The sequence below is a fragment of the Varroa jacobsoni genome, unplaced genomic scaffold (assembly GCF_002532875.2).
Source record: "Varroa jacobsoni isolate VJ856 unplaced genomic scaffold, vjacob_1.0 scaffold_239, whole genome shotgun sequence".
NCBI lineage: Eukaryota > Metazoa > Arthropoda > Arachnida > Mesostigmata > Varroidae > Varroa > Varroa jacobsoni.
The window spans coordinates 119,454-137,483 of NW_019213141.1; the positions used below are offsets into that span (position 1 = coordinate 119,454).

An 18,030-nucleotide genomic window follows, 5' to 3' on the forward strand; every position below is an offset into this window, starting at 1 on the left:
ATATATTATTTTATTGCGTGTACATCATTTCCAGTGTCGCGTATCAGAAACGTGTCTTTTTCAGGATGTTTGTCCAGACCACGTCACCCGCCATCCGGCCTGACAATGTCGAGGTCATACTTCTCAAGAATCGACCAAGGTGCCATCGAGCTATTCGAATCGGCTTGATGTTCTAATGTGGTTGTTTCGACGCTGCCACTTGATCGTCATCAGTATCGTTGTCGTCTCTTCCTCCCCTTTTCTCGATCCGATCTGTGCTTGAAAAGTGAACGCAGAGTGATCCTATTGATGACGACAGGCATTGCTCATGAATGTACCCTTAAGGATCTTCCTCTCGTTGAGCAGCTATTGTCTGACGCTACTCCAGCTCCTTCGTCCTTATCCTACTTTCTACGATCGCAATGTCTCATAAGTTTTTACACCGCATGGCTGACCGCTCCTCTTGGTTTTACACAAGAATAGAATTGTTCGTACGACTTACTGTCTCTATATGCTTATTCAACATAGCTCAACTCAACACGGTAGTCCTTGATTTAGCCGATATATCGCCAACTTGGAGTGGCAAAAACAACATTTTCTGGACTGAATCGTGTCTGCGACCCTATTCGGCCCTCTTTCAGACTGCGGCCAAGCCGGTCTTTTAGTAACGCTTCCGACTTAACGCGGAGACCGGTACCCAATACTTAAGAGCTTTATGCTGAGTTATCATGAAGTGTGTTCTCTGTAGAATTATCCATGGCATAGCTCGTCCGTCCCGTACACCACAAGTAGATAGACCCTACAGGAAACAGACTAAGAATTCCAATATTAGTGGGCATCCATGTAAGAGGTGGACTAATCGAAATGTTCTATGCAATCAGTTTTATAGGCGGTAGAAGAAGAGGAGCTAAAAGCGTGATAGTTTCTCTATGAGCCTTCGGCGTCCTGCGACTGTGAGCAGGCAGATGGTCTTCAAACCTGAATGGGACAGACACGACACAGCGCTCCGTAGCCCAGCAGCGCCAGTAAGGCTGATTGGTTGGTTGGTTGGTTGGTTGGCTGGCTGGCTGGCTGGCTTGCTTGCTTGCCACTCGATTCACGGCAGAGTGATTTCTTGAGAGGAGGTGGCCACGCATACAAGCACATATTGGTGCGGCTGCAAGCACGGTAGGACACAGTCGCCCATCGACGTAGAGCCATTGTCGCCCACCCACTGAAAAACTTTCAAGAGCGGTGACGATGGCGACCTGAGCGCACACTAAGCTCCTAGAGTGCCGTAGCAGAAGCACCCTTGGGATTTCCAATTCACGCATTCGGATCCTTGTCCCTCGATCTCAGTTAATCATCCTTTCTCTTTCACTCTCCCCTGAGCTCTCCGTTACTGGTGCTGTGTGTCCAATTGACAATGTATACACAAGTGAGGGAGAGCTGAGGATAGTTGGCGGGAATAGAAGAATTCTCAAGGAACGAGAACATATTAATAATCCACACTGCGTATATTCAGGTTAAGAACCTATAGCCTTTGCTCTTATATATATATATATATATATATATATATATATATATATATATATACTACTAAATAAAATACATAATATTAAAACAATGTGTATAAGTGGAAGAACAGGAGAGAAACCGAAAAGTAGAAAAAAAAATAGAACGGAAACCGTAAATGGAAACATGGAAGCAAACACCAAAAATGAAGACTTACCTAAACTAATTGAAAAATTCTTAACAACAAGATAATCGCTACTAAGGTTCCGGCTAAGATTACACAACCCCTGCATATGATTAGCCCCCAGCTTAATTACGATAATCTAGACACACTTTTATGGTTCGCGAACCAGCTTCGCTTTCCGAGTTTTCCGGTTCGGGAAAAATGGGCTACAGCCATACAACCGTCGTTAAGGAACGTGCATCCTTTAGGATTACACAAAAATTTGAAGTTTGGTTACCTTACTAACTCTTTAAGTCCAACAAGAGATTATGGGTTAACGCTGTATCTCAACATCTTGTTTGGTATTAAGCATTGTACAGTTACAATGGCCGATTGTTGCACCAACTCGTCGCCAGCAGTGAGAAGTAATGTCTGTACGTCAGTATGAAACAGAAATCGAAGTGGATGGATATAAAGGAGAAGCTAAAGTCTTGGCTTTAATCAGATCTTCAGCGAAAACGGGTTATTTTTTACGTTTGGTGGCACTGTGAGGGTCTGTTCTACTTGGAATCACTTGCAAGGCTATTTAAGGAAAAAAAACCCGTCGAACGAGGCCATTCTGCTCCATATGGGCAGACATCGTAAAAGCTACCCGCCATGAACTTCGAATGGGTGCTTTTGTTGCGCCCTCCATATTCTCTAAACTTTGAGCTAGCGGACCTTGACTGTTCGCCGGGCAGTCACCTTATAGGCCTTGCCTTGAACACGGATCAGGACCTCAAAACGCGCTTGGAAAACTTTTTTGAGAAGAAACCGGCTATGTTTTGGCGAGAACGCATGCATACATACATACATACATCATTTGGGAAAGAGGTAGGATCAAGTCGTGAATAATAATAAAATATAATGACTCGCTGGCACTAGAATTAAAACTATAGTGTTTTCTATTCAGTAAACAAAACGCAGAAACTTCCTTTCTAATCTAATGTATCGAACAACTAAATATCGCACACACATAGAAGTTCGTAATAGGACCTTTGTCGATAAAAAAAAAAAGCTAGTGAATTGTTGTGCATTATCACAGTGGTTGGACGTGGCACCGTTGGCCTATTTTTAAATATTACTACAGTGATCACAGATGATTGATGTAACAAGGATAGAAAGAAGCGAGGCCCCATGCAGCGTTGCAAACATATAACAGTAAAACGGATCCATCATTAGCATAATGTATGAATGGGTATACAAAATTCAATACAAATTATCCAAGGTACGTATTTTTCGGTATATCGGCAATAATTTCGAATTTTATCTGCAAAACACCTAGAAGAAGTCGAAATAAATATCAGCAAAGCTGCTTCTTTCAAAAACGCGATCCTGTGAGAGCTAAAACCTCTCTGCTGTAATAGCCCCCCTAATTAACGCTAATATCCAACATAACTGCACGACATGTTGACATAAAGAACTGAAATAATTTAAAAAGATTGTTGTGTTATAATATAATATTAATCCTTATTGTTTGACACCCTGCCCATGAAACGTTTCCCAATTTCTCAACATTAGTAGTTGGTAAAATTGGCCAAAAGGCTACGCTTACATAAGCGTTTTTTTGGGAAATTTTAATAAATGATGGCGTTTTCTATGTAATTAGTTAAACTAACACGCCTATATGAGGGAAACCATAAAAATCGTTTTTGAGATGTTTCAAATATAGCCGGACTTTTTTCCAATACATTGTTGTTGCATACTATTATAACTTCGAGCAATTTTTAACTTATTTCTGTTATGAATTGTAGCCGTATTTCCCGCCGGGACGCTTTCCCGAAATCATAGAGAATTTCCCTCGTAGGACAACAACGTATTTGCAAATTAAGTAAATTCTCTTAATTGCAAAACCCAACCAAGGTCATCTGGGCCACAGGTGTCTACGAAGTGCATCTTTTATTCCATCTTGTACAACAGAAGCACCGTCATCTACGACCAGCATCACGATACCTATCAGGCAAAATTAATTTATACAACGTCCGCTGTGAATGGTTGGCTGACCCTCTACGTAACTGTCTTCTGCATCTCCTACCTTTACCTACTCTATCTGAGTAGCATCAATACGAACAATACGAACATAGAATAGGACATCTCCGAGCTGTTGCGGCAACCACTTCAGCTGTTGGTTATAATATTAATGTTCAAGCTAGCAGCATTTACTTGACTGCCTCCTGTTACCGATAGAATACTGCTGCACGGTTGGTGAACCGGGCTGATGAGCAGAGTGCCAGCTACATCCTCATATATGAACACATTGTCGTGTAGCAGGGCGGATGCCCGGGCTGACGGGCTGAGCGCCAATTAAACATTCAACATAATTTGAAGCGCTTGACTGAGCCTTCGTCTGATTCGGCATGCACACAGTTGGGCTGAGACCATCTGAGTGAGTGTACAGTGTACAGACGAGATTGGCTAGGGAAGCGACTGTCTCTACCGCTTACAGCCTGCCTAAATGGCTGGCTGGCTGGCTGGCTGGCCGGACGGGTGGGTGTAGATAAAGTAGCTGTGAGTGCTGGGAAGACTGCTGCTGCTGCTTTTGGGGGTTTAAAAAAAAGCGCTTTGGCAATACGCTAGCCAGTAGTTCAGGGCCGTCGTAGCGCTCACGCTCGCGAGGGGTAAAGAGAAACTGATGGTGTCGGTGATGATGGCGATTCAAACCAACCGGAAGCGGCGCCGGAAGAAGAGGGCCATGCTTCGATGACCTTTGTACTGCTTCCCCTCCCTTCGGTGCTTACTCTCGCTTTATAGCAACTTCGAACCTCGGTACCCCCGAGCCCGTCGAACAGCGGGAGGAAGCACTGCTACTAGCAGCAGTCGTAGTTGGAAGGGGAATAGCTTAGCGTCTATGTCAACACCTGTGTGTGCTCACGACTTCATGGTAAAGGGCGCTGGTGTCAACGACTGGAGTGGCGGCAGCGGTGTCCGCCATCTGCCTATGTGCGTATCTAGCCAACAGCACTTTATATGCTGATGTGGCTATGCATGTTGTGAGCCCGTACACGTTGCAGCGACAGTTTAACGGTCGTCATGACTGCGAGCGCAGACACAGCTGCCACAATCACTAGTCATGTCGCCTGGCTGAACTCTACTATCGTTCACGTTGCCTCTTGTCTTTCGCGGTCGACAGACCACGCTGAGAAGTGGCAAGAGTGAGGGAGGCGTGCAGTAACTGCGGGAAAGGGCTAGTCATCAAACAATATTGATACAAGTTACAAGGTAATCGACGTGCAACGCTATAGAACTGATGAGAAGCCTAATGATCTTCGTCGACAACGAGACGGTCACCAAGCAGCTAATTTATTTACTCTTTTGTTGTTTAGCGCATTGCAAACTCTTTGTGCTTTTGTCTCTGTTGAAGCTCTATATTCGGATTGAAATTTTAACTACCAGCAAAACTTAAGGTACCTAGCATCACAAAGGCAAACTTTTCTCGATTGGAATAAGTTCAAGTTATATAATTTCAGTAGTACCATTGGCATTCCCGCTGACTATTGCGCAGTCATTATTTGAAGTGTAAATGCAATACAAACAGCACCATTAGTAACACATACTATCGAGTCGTATCTGCTTCATATGCCCCTGTAGCAAATCGGTCGGGTGGGTCAGCCTTTCTCCGACACTGTTGACGGCCCCTTTACTTTGCAGAGTTCGGTGTCGCCATCCTACCGTTAGCAACAAGTTAACAAACACGTCTGAAAGGACGAGCTGACAACAGCCTTGCGTAGAGAGATTGACGGCTCGCTCAACCAGCCGCTACTATCCTATCACTGAAAGAATCCAGGCTACTCGAGTCGAGGTTGGGGTTTGAGTTTGAGCGAAAGGGGCCAAACGCAAGCGGTGTGCAAGCAGGAGGAACACGGCATAAAGAGGACGAAGAAATAGAGGCACAACCCCAACAGGGCAAAAGTGGACGACGGCCAACAGAGGGACGGAGATTATTAGCAATCTGATGATGTTTCATGAAAATCAGCATGGATGGCGTCTAGACCCTATTACTGCCGCTGTCTACCTAACAATCCCTGCTACTGCCTCCAGCCACCCCTCGCTTACCGAACAGCAGGAGCAGTTCAGTCGTTTGCTTGTTCGCACTTGCCTCGCATAAATTCTTCGCCGTCGTCGTCATAGGCTCCGCCAGCAGTAGTGATACGAGCGGTAGGACCACCGAGAGGCGTTTCCACAAAGCGCTATCGACTCCATACGCCCGTTTAGGTGCTGCCGCTTCTCTATGTCCGACCTCCCTCACAACCCTTGCATCAATCTGTTTTGCTATTCGCGATGTTCGTTGTTTTCTTCCTATTTCGCCCGCTATCGATCCGTGTCTCACCTGCAGGTCCAGTACTATTTTCCTCTGGCCGGTAACGGCGACCGCTCGTAACGCTGTGGTACGCCCCCTGAACAATATTTCGTTTCGACTCCCATCGTTGTGTCCCTCATATGGCTTCTGAGTTCCCGTGATAAAACAGTCCTCCTTTCTACTTACTAGCATTCTTCTATACCCACTACAAGAGCTAAGAAGCTCCAATGCTTTTACGTTAGCGCTTAGGAAAGCTATTATCATGTAGACCTTTCGGACTATCGTATAGACCATGGTGGCTAATTTATTTGGGTTGCCGTGAAGCCTACAATAGAGTACTGCGATTTATATTACAACAAGCCAATGATGGGCAAATGTACGCGAAATACCTTCAATACTACTAGCTAAAATTACCATAAACAAATTAAATTCGAAGCAGGTTCCGGTAACCCGAACATTGTAAGTATTATGAGTTCTGCAATGATTTTGCTATGAAACTTATGAGAGTTATCCAATGGGGATTCCTTTTGTGTTTTAGGCTGAAACTTACAGCAATAACTTGGACTATTGAACGGATGATATGTGAAGCTTTTTTTACGGTGTACAGGGAGCTGAAAATAGAGACGATGTAAGATATCCGTGAAATACATTGATTTTTAGAATTTAACGTATACAATTCAAATAACAGTTCCGTTCTCGGTGGACTGAAAGTTCATGTTGGACTTGAGGGACTGTTTTCGTATATTCGAGATTAATTTTTGCAAAATAATAAAACGCCCACAAGCAAATCATTCCCTAGAGTACCAATATCACGAGAGAAAACACTTGCGTATTATAAGCTTGAGTAAGGGCCCAAGAAGGCTATCACTTATTTCTCGCCGTCGCACAGCGTTTGGCAGAAGCTGTTGCTTGGGACGGTGATATTGGAACAGGTCGCTTAAAGAAACTTCTTGACAATAGGGCGGATGTTAAGTTAAAACGGATTTTAATTCGATCACTTTGGCCCTTCTAAAGATGAGGGCAAGATCCCAGGGGGCTTTGTTACCGTAATCGAACTAGATTTCCACCTTCATGCTTTCAAAGTATATTAGCATATTAATCGACTGTTATATTTGTGCCCAAGGCAAACTAGTTGGTTAAGACCAATATAGAAAAAGGACTCAGGACGCAGATCGCACTTTGTATGGTACTGACAAATCCAGCCTGCATCGAAAAAATTCTCAAAAGGCTCAAATTTTCACGTGGACCGTAACGAGAGGTCAGCTGAGTTGTGTATTTGAAGCTAGCAAATACGGTATCAATTTCGTGTTCGACTGATTGATATGCTTATGCTAAATGTAAGCTGATTGTTTTTACAGCTCGCCAGGACTTCCTTGGCCTTAAAACTCGTGTGTAAATGGCCGCTTTTCATAGCTGAATGATTCAGTCGCTACGATAGGCCGCTGACGCTATGCAGCAACTGCTAATACGTAGAAATTTATGGCACTGATCGCTAAATGGAGTTTCCCTTATTTGATCATATATACTGTACAGCATATGCAGACAGCAGACGTTATACTAGATACTACTCTGTTCTTTCGTCCAAAGGCTTACCCGCCTAAACCAAATACATTCAAGCACGCTTTGATTCGAGAGATAGGCTCAATTATAAACACATTTCAGGTCATGTTTTTTTTTTTATATGACCGTCGTTTTATATGACCATAGCATCATTATAACTCACTGCATCCAAATTGTCAGAAACAGAAGGTGTTGTATTGGCACTATATATAATAACAGTAATTATTATGATTCGTGTTATTCTATTGCAAAAAATTTACGTGAGATTAGCGACCCGGAAAGTGCTACATTGTTACAATAAAAACCATTTCTAGTTTGCTAAATTAGGCAACAGTATATCATTTTAAGATTCGGGCAACTAAGAAAGAAGACACGTAAGTTACCTCGTCATGTAAGACATTATCACCCTTGATCAACGTTTGAAAATAGTTGCTTTGAATTTACGAACTTCAGTAGAATTCACTTATCTATCCATCTTGCAGATTTACAGCCTGTTCCAGACTCGTAGTACTTCAGTTGAGCCTACCTTTACTAGATATCCGTTTAATAAATTTGGAATGCAAAAGCTCAATCGTCTCGACGTGCGTCTCCAAGATACAAGTCTTTGTGGTTATTTTTAACTCTGACATTTTGACAATAGAACAGCGGAGCAGTGTCTCTGTTCCGCACGGGAGTTACTCATTGTATGACTTCGGCGATCTAGTGGTTGAAACCCAATTCTAACGCTGTAGCGACCCAGATATGCTAAACTGCGTTCACTGTTCATATTAGGTATCATTAGGGATACGTAGATAAGGATTTTTAAGACATTTGGTTAGCGATCTAACCGGGCTACCTAAGCGGCTTTCCATCGTCGATACTTTGGCGTTTGCCGAGCAATCATATGCTGGTGGCTGACCTTCAGCCGATCAATGAGCTGACTGAAGTCAATGAGATACTCAAATATTCGATGTTCGATTTCGCAGTAGGTCACAGTAGTGCTTCTGACTAGAGTAATGTAACATAGATGTTTTCTTTGGATTTTGTAAAGTTGCATGATTGCCATCGATGAACCCTTCATGCTAACAAATCCTCCAAGTAATTTAAATACAAGTGGTATATTTATTGATTTTGTAGAAAGATGCGTACATACATCCCCATACAATGACAGCTGTTATATCTAGAACTTCGTTTCCTGTTTCCTTCTACTTTTGAAGAAACCAAGAGCAATTAGTCTAGCATATTTCCTTCAAAAAGGACACTCGTTTGTTTTAGCTCGGTATGGTCTAACGACATTTTTATAGCAGGCGCCATGAGTCCCGAACCTTTCATGTTTGTTTCACTCTCTCTGCCTCTGACCGCTTCGGCTTACCCGGCTGCCAGCCTGTCGCAAGCCAGCTCAGGCCGATAGAGAAACGTTTTTCTGGCAACAAAAGACAAAGGAATGGTCTTTGTACCGTGTTGTGCTCAGCTTCCTTCCCTCTATTTTGGCCGTTTTCTGCAGCCTGCGTTCTTCGTCCAAGACCGACCTCTAGACAGAGGCTTGAGGAGGAGCAGCAGCGGTTCCCCATCTCAGGCCAGTCAGCTTGTCTCCCTTGCGCGTCCACCGAGTAAGTCTTCCCTGTTAGCTGGTACCGTTGAATAGCCTATGCGTGTCGTCCTCGCATAAGAAAGAACCTGTGTCCGTGTCCGCCCAGTTCCTCTCGCTGCTGCTTCTCTTTGCAGAGAAATCAACGCAGGAACGTACGGACTCTTTTCGTTGTAGCGTATCCTATTTATTTGACTGTCTGTTCCTAGTTTTTCGTGCGTTTTGTTGTCTATCAATATCAGCAGGAACAGCAACAATACGAATAGGCTAAGACAGCACGAAGGAACAGCCAAGGCCAGCTGGTACAAAAACGCAAGTTTGACGATATACCTACCACAATCTTAGGACATACATATATACATATGAGTTTCCTACATATATATACATGACAGCTGGCGTTGACTTTGCGCAATGTATTATATTATTAAAATAACTGCCGTTACCTTTAAGTTTTTACATGGTAATCAACATTGTTTCCTTTACTCGTTTAAGTTTCTCGACTGAATGTTCTTCTTATTATCCTAACGTTGTCGTTACTGAAGTTACAGATTAGTTGAAGTTTTCCCGGTGATCTAACTAAGCAATATAAGCAGTAGCTCTACTGGCGTTCGAAACCAACGACTATGATTGCAAAACACAAAATCCTGTTGATAGATTAAACCCACATCTAACATAAGTAGATATAACATGACCAGCGCTAACGAATTAAGTGTTTTGTTCTCTGTATGAATAGTAATCTATATCTACTTAATTATATTTCTATTCTACATCGTTCGTATCGCCTATTCTATATCGTCGTCTATATCGCAATACGTTCGTAATAACAAACTCAAAATGGTTGAAGTTAAGAAAAATGCACATATCTATATATGATGCCCATCGAGCCATTTAAAAGGCATCAAAATGGGTGACAGCGCGTCTTGCCACCACCGAAAGCTACCCGGCCAACTTCGCCCCGATCCGCAGCTATCCAAAGGTGTTTCTTTTAGCACATTAGCGAGCTAGATGCGTGACTCAATGGCATTTGGATTTTGGCAAGAGCCCCGCGAACATGCAACGTCTGGGTATGAACAGCCATTCAGTAAATCGTCGTAGAAATGACACTACCTGCTCGCCATTCATCCTGCAGACCCCCCAGCTGAGACTGCTACTTCATATACTTCAGTGACGTTTCAAGCGCAAATAGTAAATATGGCTGTCGACCATGCCTGCAAAACAGAGTCCATAAGACACAGGCAGGACTTTTAGATTTTAAAATAAACCGGCCACCAGCGATATACGAATCATATCGACCGTAGCCGACGCTTCATCAGCAACATTGCCCAACTGCAACGTAGTGGGCGCGAAATGCACTCGCAGTTAAATTCTCAGTCAGGTTCTGGTCTAGGGATGCAGCAAATGACATTTTTTAAAGCTCTGCTTAGTAAATGGTTGTTGTACTAAGTATCTATGTATTATAGTGAGTACAGTCAATTCCCTAGACGGATAAAAAACGGTAATAAGTAATTTCAGCCAATTCGATCTCATGTCACCACCACCTACGATTCTTATTGCACTTATTTGTTCATAATTTTTTTCGGATTTTATTAACTCGCTAGGCCGTCAATGTCTCTAGGCCGTCAATGTCTCTAGGTCGAACTAGTTCGACTGAACGTATGATTCATTTCGTTGAATTTGGGGTATAAAAAGTAGTGGTAAACAAAACGTCCGATTCAAACTATATCTTCTTATCTCTTTGTTTCTAGTCGGCCATCCCTGCCCCTAGTGCGCGCCGTGGCTTATCTTATCCTATGCGTATCTAATTTTTCTTGTTCAAAATGGAGTTTTACATTCAGCCAATTCATAGATGTGTCTGCGTGCGTGTACATGCGAGGCTGTCGTGCAGGCGTTATCAATAGTACGTTACACAATATTTATTATGGTATCGCACACAAAGGTTCGGGATTCTCCGCTAAGGGATTTCTGCTCATAAGATCTTTGACCCGTTTCGACTCCGAGGTTAGAGACAAAATCTCCCATCGTGTGTAGCCGTTTGATTGGTTAGAAAATCGACAACACAAGTAACGCAGCCGGCAAGGGTGATACCAATGAGGGGGTGAGGGTCCCTTGTTAAGAGGGTCTGCTACGTATGCGGTCGCGGAGCTCACCCAGCTATACCCGTTCAGAGCGTCTAACGATGTACTAATCGCGTGAAGACTTCCAACTGAACTGTATTGCTACAACTAATCGCTCGCTGTTCTAACAGTCGCTAGCGGGAAATCCGTTTACCGTGAATCATTCGTTAATGAACAACCATTATAGACTTGGTCCTGCCACACAGGCGTCCTGTTCAGTTGGTGCCGTCGGGAGAAGACGCCTCATTCGGCATGAGCGTTACGGAATAATGAACTATCGATCTGTCGCCATTCACAGTGTCATCCAAGGGAGCGGTGTTATGATCGGGGCGTAACATATGAAGCGACTAATTTCATTGTTGTCAGGGGACCCTTGAAGGCGAACCGACTCAGCTAGCTCGGGCGTATAGCTCCTTCGATTGATGATCGCCGTTGGCATATCCGATAGCTAGCTGACAACGGCAATAGCGGTCGAGGGCACGCGTGCAAATTTTTGCCGTCCGCCTGGGTCTGTGGTTGCATCAGTTGGGCAGCGATGGCCAAGCTCGCCATCAACTATGCCCGTGTTCGTTTGGGCCTGAAAAAAGGAGCGAAGACTAACGCTAATAAGAGATAAGTTTTAATATATGTATGCACCGGCGATTGAGATCATTTATTAATGGTACATTATTGCTGCAAATAAATTCAACGTAACTGAACGTAGTGGCTCTTTCTAGAAGTCTCTTCCCCACTGTCATAAGCTGTTACTGTAATACTTTGGGACACCGCATAGGTCCACGCTATTCTCTCGCATATCTTTGCAGAAACCCAACGTTTAGTCCAAGAGCACCTATTGGGTCATGTGTCACTTAATATCTTCAGCCATTTTTGCTTTGAAAAAGTCTAATTCCAACCCTGCAGAGAACGCAGTCCACTTTGGCAATAAGCTTGCCTGTACGCGTTTTGATACAGCCTACAAAAAAAACTATCGTAAAATGTTATATATTTTTAAAAGTGTTTGCCCTTGACCCTGTACGGCGCTACAGGCCCATCTTAGTCTACGGAATTAAAACTCTTTAACCGTACATGCAAACTAATGCGGGATTGTATTTGCAAATCAATGAGTAAATTATTACTTTTTTAAAGCGCTGGGTTTTCCCTAAATTCTAGCTAGCAGTCACAGGTAGACGTCTGTACCTTCCGCCGGTAGCAACTGCTAGTGTGGTCAAATGGTTCGCCACATTGGCTAAACGCTTCTACCCTCGAATAAGGTGTAGAATACGCTTAATGACTAGGTACATCGGAATAAAACATACGATTGAATACGAAATGTGCGCGAAAAATACACTTTGTCATAGCAAACCCTTTTATACTGGCTGACTTAAATCACGCCTGATCCCATGACCCAGATCAGTCTAGAGTACCAACACCTATGGAGCTTCCTGGAGGGTGCAAGAACGGGTTCCAGGGGCACCAGTTTTCTTTCCAAAAATAAAAACGATTGTAAGCAAAAAATGCTCGTTCGAGTTTTTTCTATCATTAACGAAAACGAATTCAGGAACTGCGGCTGGTAATAAAATTAGGCGAGTGCTACGGGTCGGCCACTCATTCTCGGTGCGTGCAGACAAACCGAAATTTTGTGTTTGTTTTTTTTTTTGGAGCAAATAGAAATCCGCCTGCACTAAGATACGGGTCGAATGTATCGTGTTAATGGAATTTTACAGTTACTGAAATAACTTATATCCCGTTTTTGAACTGATACGTTATATTGCATAGTTTCTAAAATTCTCTAATCACAGACCGCCGTGTTATATGAGGCGTTCCAAAACAACATATAATATGGATTCCTGTGCGAGCGGCTCAAAATAATGTGAAGTCGCTACGCTTCAATATCCTGAAGTCAACTTGGACGAGGTACAGGAGCGTTGTAGAAAATATGACGAACATTAGTTGTAATTAAAAATCGAGTAATATTTTAAATCTATCGTTGGCTAGCATGAAATCAGGTAACTTCGTAACGTGCACCATAACAAACATTGTGAAGTATACAGAGACATAAAATGTCTAACTTCTGTATATTTTGGCACAGGCAATCAAGGTTAACTGATGTAAATTTGGCTATCTTTGACAACTTTTTTCGAAGTCATCTGTAGGGCAATGCATAATTCGTCGGGTAGGGATACTTCGTTGGATTATTATACTCGGTATAAAAGCAATTGCGTTGGCTACCGGCAGCATGTGGAGACAGTCGTAGGTCCGCTCACCACAAAATCCTTATGGGGTCGGACAACTGTTTCGTCTTGAATGGATGTTATATTGATTTTTCTGTGTGCTATCTTAAGATTGATTTTGTTATTATCGTTCAATCATTTACTGGTCTTACTGATTTAGCCGAACCCAGCACAATGGAAAACTCTCTGATCAATTATAGCCCACGAAAAGCTATTCATAATGTACTCGAATACTATAAAATGTACCTTTAGAAGTAAACCTGTCGACGATTAATGTATGTATTCCCCAATCCGCTACATATTCGGTAGCGCTTGCGATCCTTACACAAGCGGGAAAAAAAAAAAAAAAAAAACCGTGCATCACGCTCGTGCCAAAGCAAACGTAAAATCTTCCTATGTCAGTTACTCTGTCCTACAGTTGTCTGATCGCTTTACAGTTGACGTGAGAATCTTTACCTGTATAAATAGAACACTTGAGTCTGCTAACTCGTCATCTATTCAGGGTCAGATACCTCTCCCGTTGCTTTCAGACGAGAATACCTAATGATCACTTGTGGTGACCTATATACTCAGGTTCGGTCAGTTTACAGCTGGCAGCAAACATAGAATGGATTAACGAGCGACGACTGCAACAAACCATTTTTCGCTCCGTCCAACATGGATGACACCGGTGACACAGTTAGGGCTAGTAACAATAGAGGAAATACTGTTTGAATAGTTTCTACAGACGGAGGTAGTCGGAAAGGTTAGGGCTATCTGTCTGGGTACCTATTTCATTTAATCGCTCGGAACCAACCGGCCGGTCGATCGGCTGCTTTTACGGAAACAAGCGGCAGGAGAAAGCGCAGGCGGAATTTCACGTTACGCCGCGCGGATGGATCTAGTTACACTGCGCTTAAATGAGTTCAGACTGATCCAAATCGGCAGATTCTAAAGGTCTACGGCGTAACGCTAGGCGTTCTGTGTAAAGTGTATGCCTCGTAGCGATTGGCTGGTGCATGGACGTCAAGCTGAACATGTGCGGATGCGCGAACTATTACTTTAGAAAGCGACTTTTGCCTAATCAGGAGCCTCGTTCGACGACAACAATGGCAAAAACAATAACAACGCTTATAGTAAATAGATTAAAAAAAAAAAAAAAACCTTTGTAACGCTGCCAGTTAGCAGGATATAGAACTGGGCAGAAATAGCCACGACGCTGACTTCAGCTGACGGAAGGATGCTCAGATATTCGCTGGTCGTTGGATATCCTGACTGCGGCTATCCGTTCTACAGTCGAATAGTGGCAAGTTCGGCCGTAGGATTTTCTGTACAATGATCTGTTAGTATTTTCGTCTAGTTTAGTTTGCTGGATTGTTAAATATAAATAAATCAAAGCAGAAACTCATCCAAAAGCAGAACCGACGCTGCTTTGTTTGTTCTGAATGGTTTCGCTAAATGGTAAGCTGTTTGATAGTTGTTTAATACATAGCATTGTTATAAATCCCATAAAATATTCGTAATAAATAAATCATGTTGGCTAGATATACACGTTTCGAGGGAAAAATAATGACCATTCGAATATAAGACAGCATTGGTTTTTCCTGACTTGCAACAACTATACTGCTATATATATATAGATCACTGATGTGTCGTTAGTTTAAAAATATAAGTTTAACCCTTTACAAGGCCCTGCCCCAATTAGTGGGTCGACCTGTTTGCTATTCATTCCGGAAGCCTTAGCAATAAGAGTGTTGACAAAACAATGCATAATGAGTACTGAATAAACTCAGCGTCCATCGTAATGCTATCGATTGTCTTAATAGATAATATAAGTTGGTAGAATATTCCGCAAAAGTCCTGCTAACGTACAACGGCGATATTTGCAGTTGCCAAGCAACAACTTCTTCAGTCTTCCGAATTTCGATAGTTTATGGAGAGGATGTGTCAAACGGGAGCGCGGTTTGCAGAAAAGAAGTACCCAAAGGTCCTCTGTTTTTAGTGGTGGAGCGTATCTGTAAACAAACGTTTGAAGTTCGATAAGCTGAGGATTGGCTTTTACTTCCATAAAACGAAGTCTGTCTACGCCCGATAACTGATGTTGGACCGCCTCACGTATCCCTGAATGTAATAGTCAGGTAGGTTATCATTATACCAGTATAGAAATATCATCGAGGGAGTATCTAGGGAACGTGAACCTAGCTACTGTTCACAGATTGCCTGGAAGCTCTCGAATGCTACTACTTAATAAAAGTTCTACTTTTAAAAAAGTACTTAATAAAAAAAGATAGCTGTCTATTGTATGAAGGTATAATGACTAGTGAAACACAATATACTTGTGCTCTATACATTCATATCGGACCGTAGCTAACAGAAATTGTTACACAGAACAGTTGTAAATACCTATTGTCTTTTATACATTTACAGGCAAATTTTCTATTAAGGACAACGGGCTTTCATGTCGAAACCACTCGCTCACAGCTTGTGAAGTTTCTAACAATTTCCGCCAAAATGAGAGTACACATTCGGTTTTAATGATATGTGGTTAAAAAACACAAGGAGGACAAACAACGAACAAACGATCATGTCTTTATGACGATTAAATAGCGTCTTTGTTTCGTCTTATCTCCGCCTCTGAATTAACTTTAAAGCTACAAGGTTCGGCAAATCGCATTTCCTTACTATTACTATTCATAATTCTCTACCTGTCACAAATTGGCTCAAGCAGGAAAAATGTAGCAGAGAATAGGAAAGAGAGCTCCAACAAATCACTAAGCGAATCCTTGTCAAAAGCTCTTGCCAAACTCAATCACCTAAAACAAAGATCAGCTCTTCGCTCCTGTCTGTCTATATGTTGGCGGGCAACGCCTCGCAACTTGCTCTACAGCGGTAGCATGGGCTCGGGTTTTTCCTACCGCAGGTCTTTTCGGGTCGGCCGATTGGGTGAACGCTTCAAGCGACGTCTACTACTGCTACGGCAGCAGGTTTACTGGCGTTCGATGGAAATGGTAACACGTTACGAGTTATAGCCTTGCCATCACTGTGGCAACAGCATCAGGCTACAGGCAGTAATCATAGTTTTCTTCTCATTAATAAACTTCTTTCTAATTTTGTCTAACTTGAGCAGTGAGCAAAAATCTTCTATTTTATAGATGAAAGTAACAAAGACAGGCCTCTCCTAGCCGGTTCTGCAGTTGGCCAACAGAAAACCCGAGCCTGAGCTTCCGCCAACGTTGACTTTCAGACCCCCATCGATGACGACGACGACGACGACGCTCGCCGCTGTCGTACCTTCATTGTCGTTTCTAGCACAAAACAACAAATTAACACTGTTTGCTGCATAGGCAGAAACGCGAATCGAGGTGTGAATGAATGAAAACTAATAGAGAATAGGATAACCATGTGTGACCAAAATGATGTAATTATCAATTAATTATATACTAGGAAATACACCTACATGTGAAGAGGGACCAGGAAGTAAATTATTTTGTTTTTTTACAAAAGGAGTTAGAATTAGAGCGTAAAAAAGAAACGAAGTCAAGATGATACGTGTTGAGATCTTTTTTTTTTTTTTTTTTTTTAAACAGTATTATAGTAAAAGCACTATTACATTTTAGTTGCAAACAGCTTCACCCTATTCTGAAATAAAGCCCCCAGCTCTTAGATAAAGTTGGCTACCCGTTAGTGTTACAAGATTTGCACCCTTTTACAATTAGCCTTTTGTAGTAAAGATGTAAAAACCATATACTGTAATAAGCCGTCGAACAATTTGTCTCGATTATATTCCCGACTAGGCTAAAAATTGTGTACAAAATACAAGCATAGACAATTCTAATGACTTAGCTATATTCCTCTCAGCCGTTAATATCCGGTACCAGCAGTAAATATACAGCCTTATGCCAAACACACACGGTCGCTATCTGGCCATGTTGTTTCGTGTAGTCCATATAGGGCCTCCGTATCCCTGTGAAATGTACAGTTTACAATATGACTACACAACAAACGCGAGAGGGCTCAGCCTGGTAGAGAGAATGGGCCGAAAACGAAACAAAGACATCTGAACCAGCAGTATAAAGCTTGGAACAAAAAAAAAAAAAAAAAACATATTCAAGACGGTTCGTCTACGAGCCGTTTCTCCTCATCGAATCATAGTAGCAGCGGTAGTGCTACTAGGGGACTCAGCAGACAGTCAACACGCATATGCTAGGCAAGCAAAGGACACGGATAGCCTCGAGAGCAACTAGGAAGAAAAAAAAAAAAAAAAAAAGACGACAAGAAGCGACACTGGGTGCGAAGTTGGGCCGGATAATAAGCAAACAAACAAACAAACAACATGGCGTCAGTTATTGCATACGTCGTCATCAGCTGATTAACATGTGAATTCATTTAGGCGACAGGCGACTCATCGATCAGGGGGGTCGGTTAGCCGCCCGGTTCTATCTGCTGGCCCGCTTGTAAAACCGTGTCGGCGGGTAAATTTTTGAGATTTGCTGTGTGATGCGGGAGACGGACAGAGCAGTAAAGTTGATTCTTTTCAACTTTACTACTCAACTACTTACTAGTCAACTAAACGTAGACAAACGTTGGCAGGAATGAACCAGACTGTAATTACACCTCTGTCAGTTTTG

General features: G+C 42.6%; 1 long non-coding RNA gene across 1 annotated transcript; it reads left to right on the forward strand.

The window, feature by feature from the left end:
- Positions 1-13,189: 13,189 nt before the first annotated feature.
- LOC111273949 (uncharacterized) lies at positions 13,190-17,680 on the forward strand. The gene is made up of 3 exons (XR_002688129.2): positions 13,190-14,863; positions 15,292-15,540; positions 15,830-17,680. It is a non-coding gene; the product is annotated as an uncharacterized LOC111273949 (long non-coding RNA).
- The last annotated feature ends 350 nt before the right edge of the window (positions 17,681-18,030 follow it).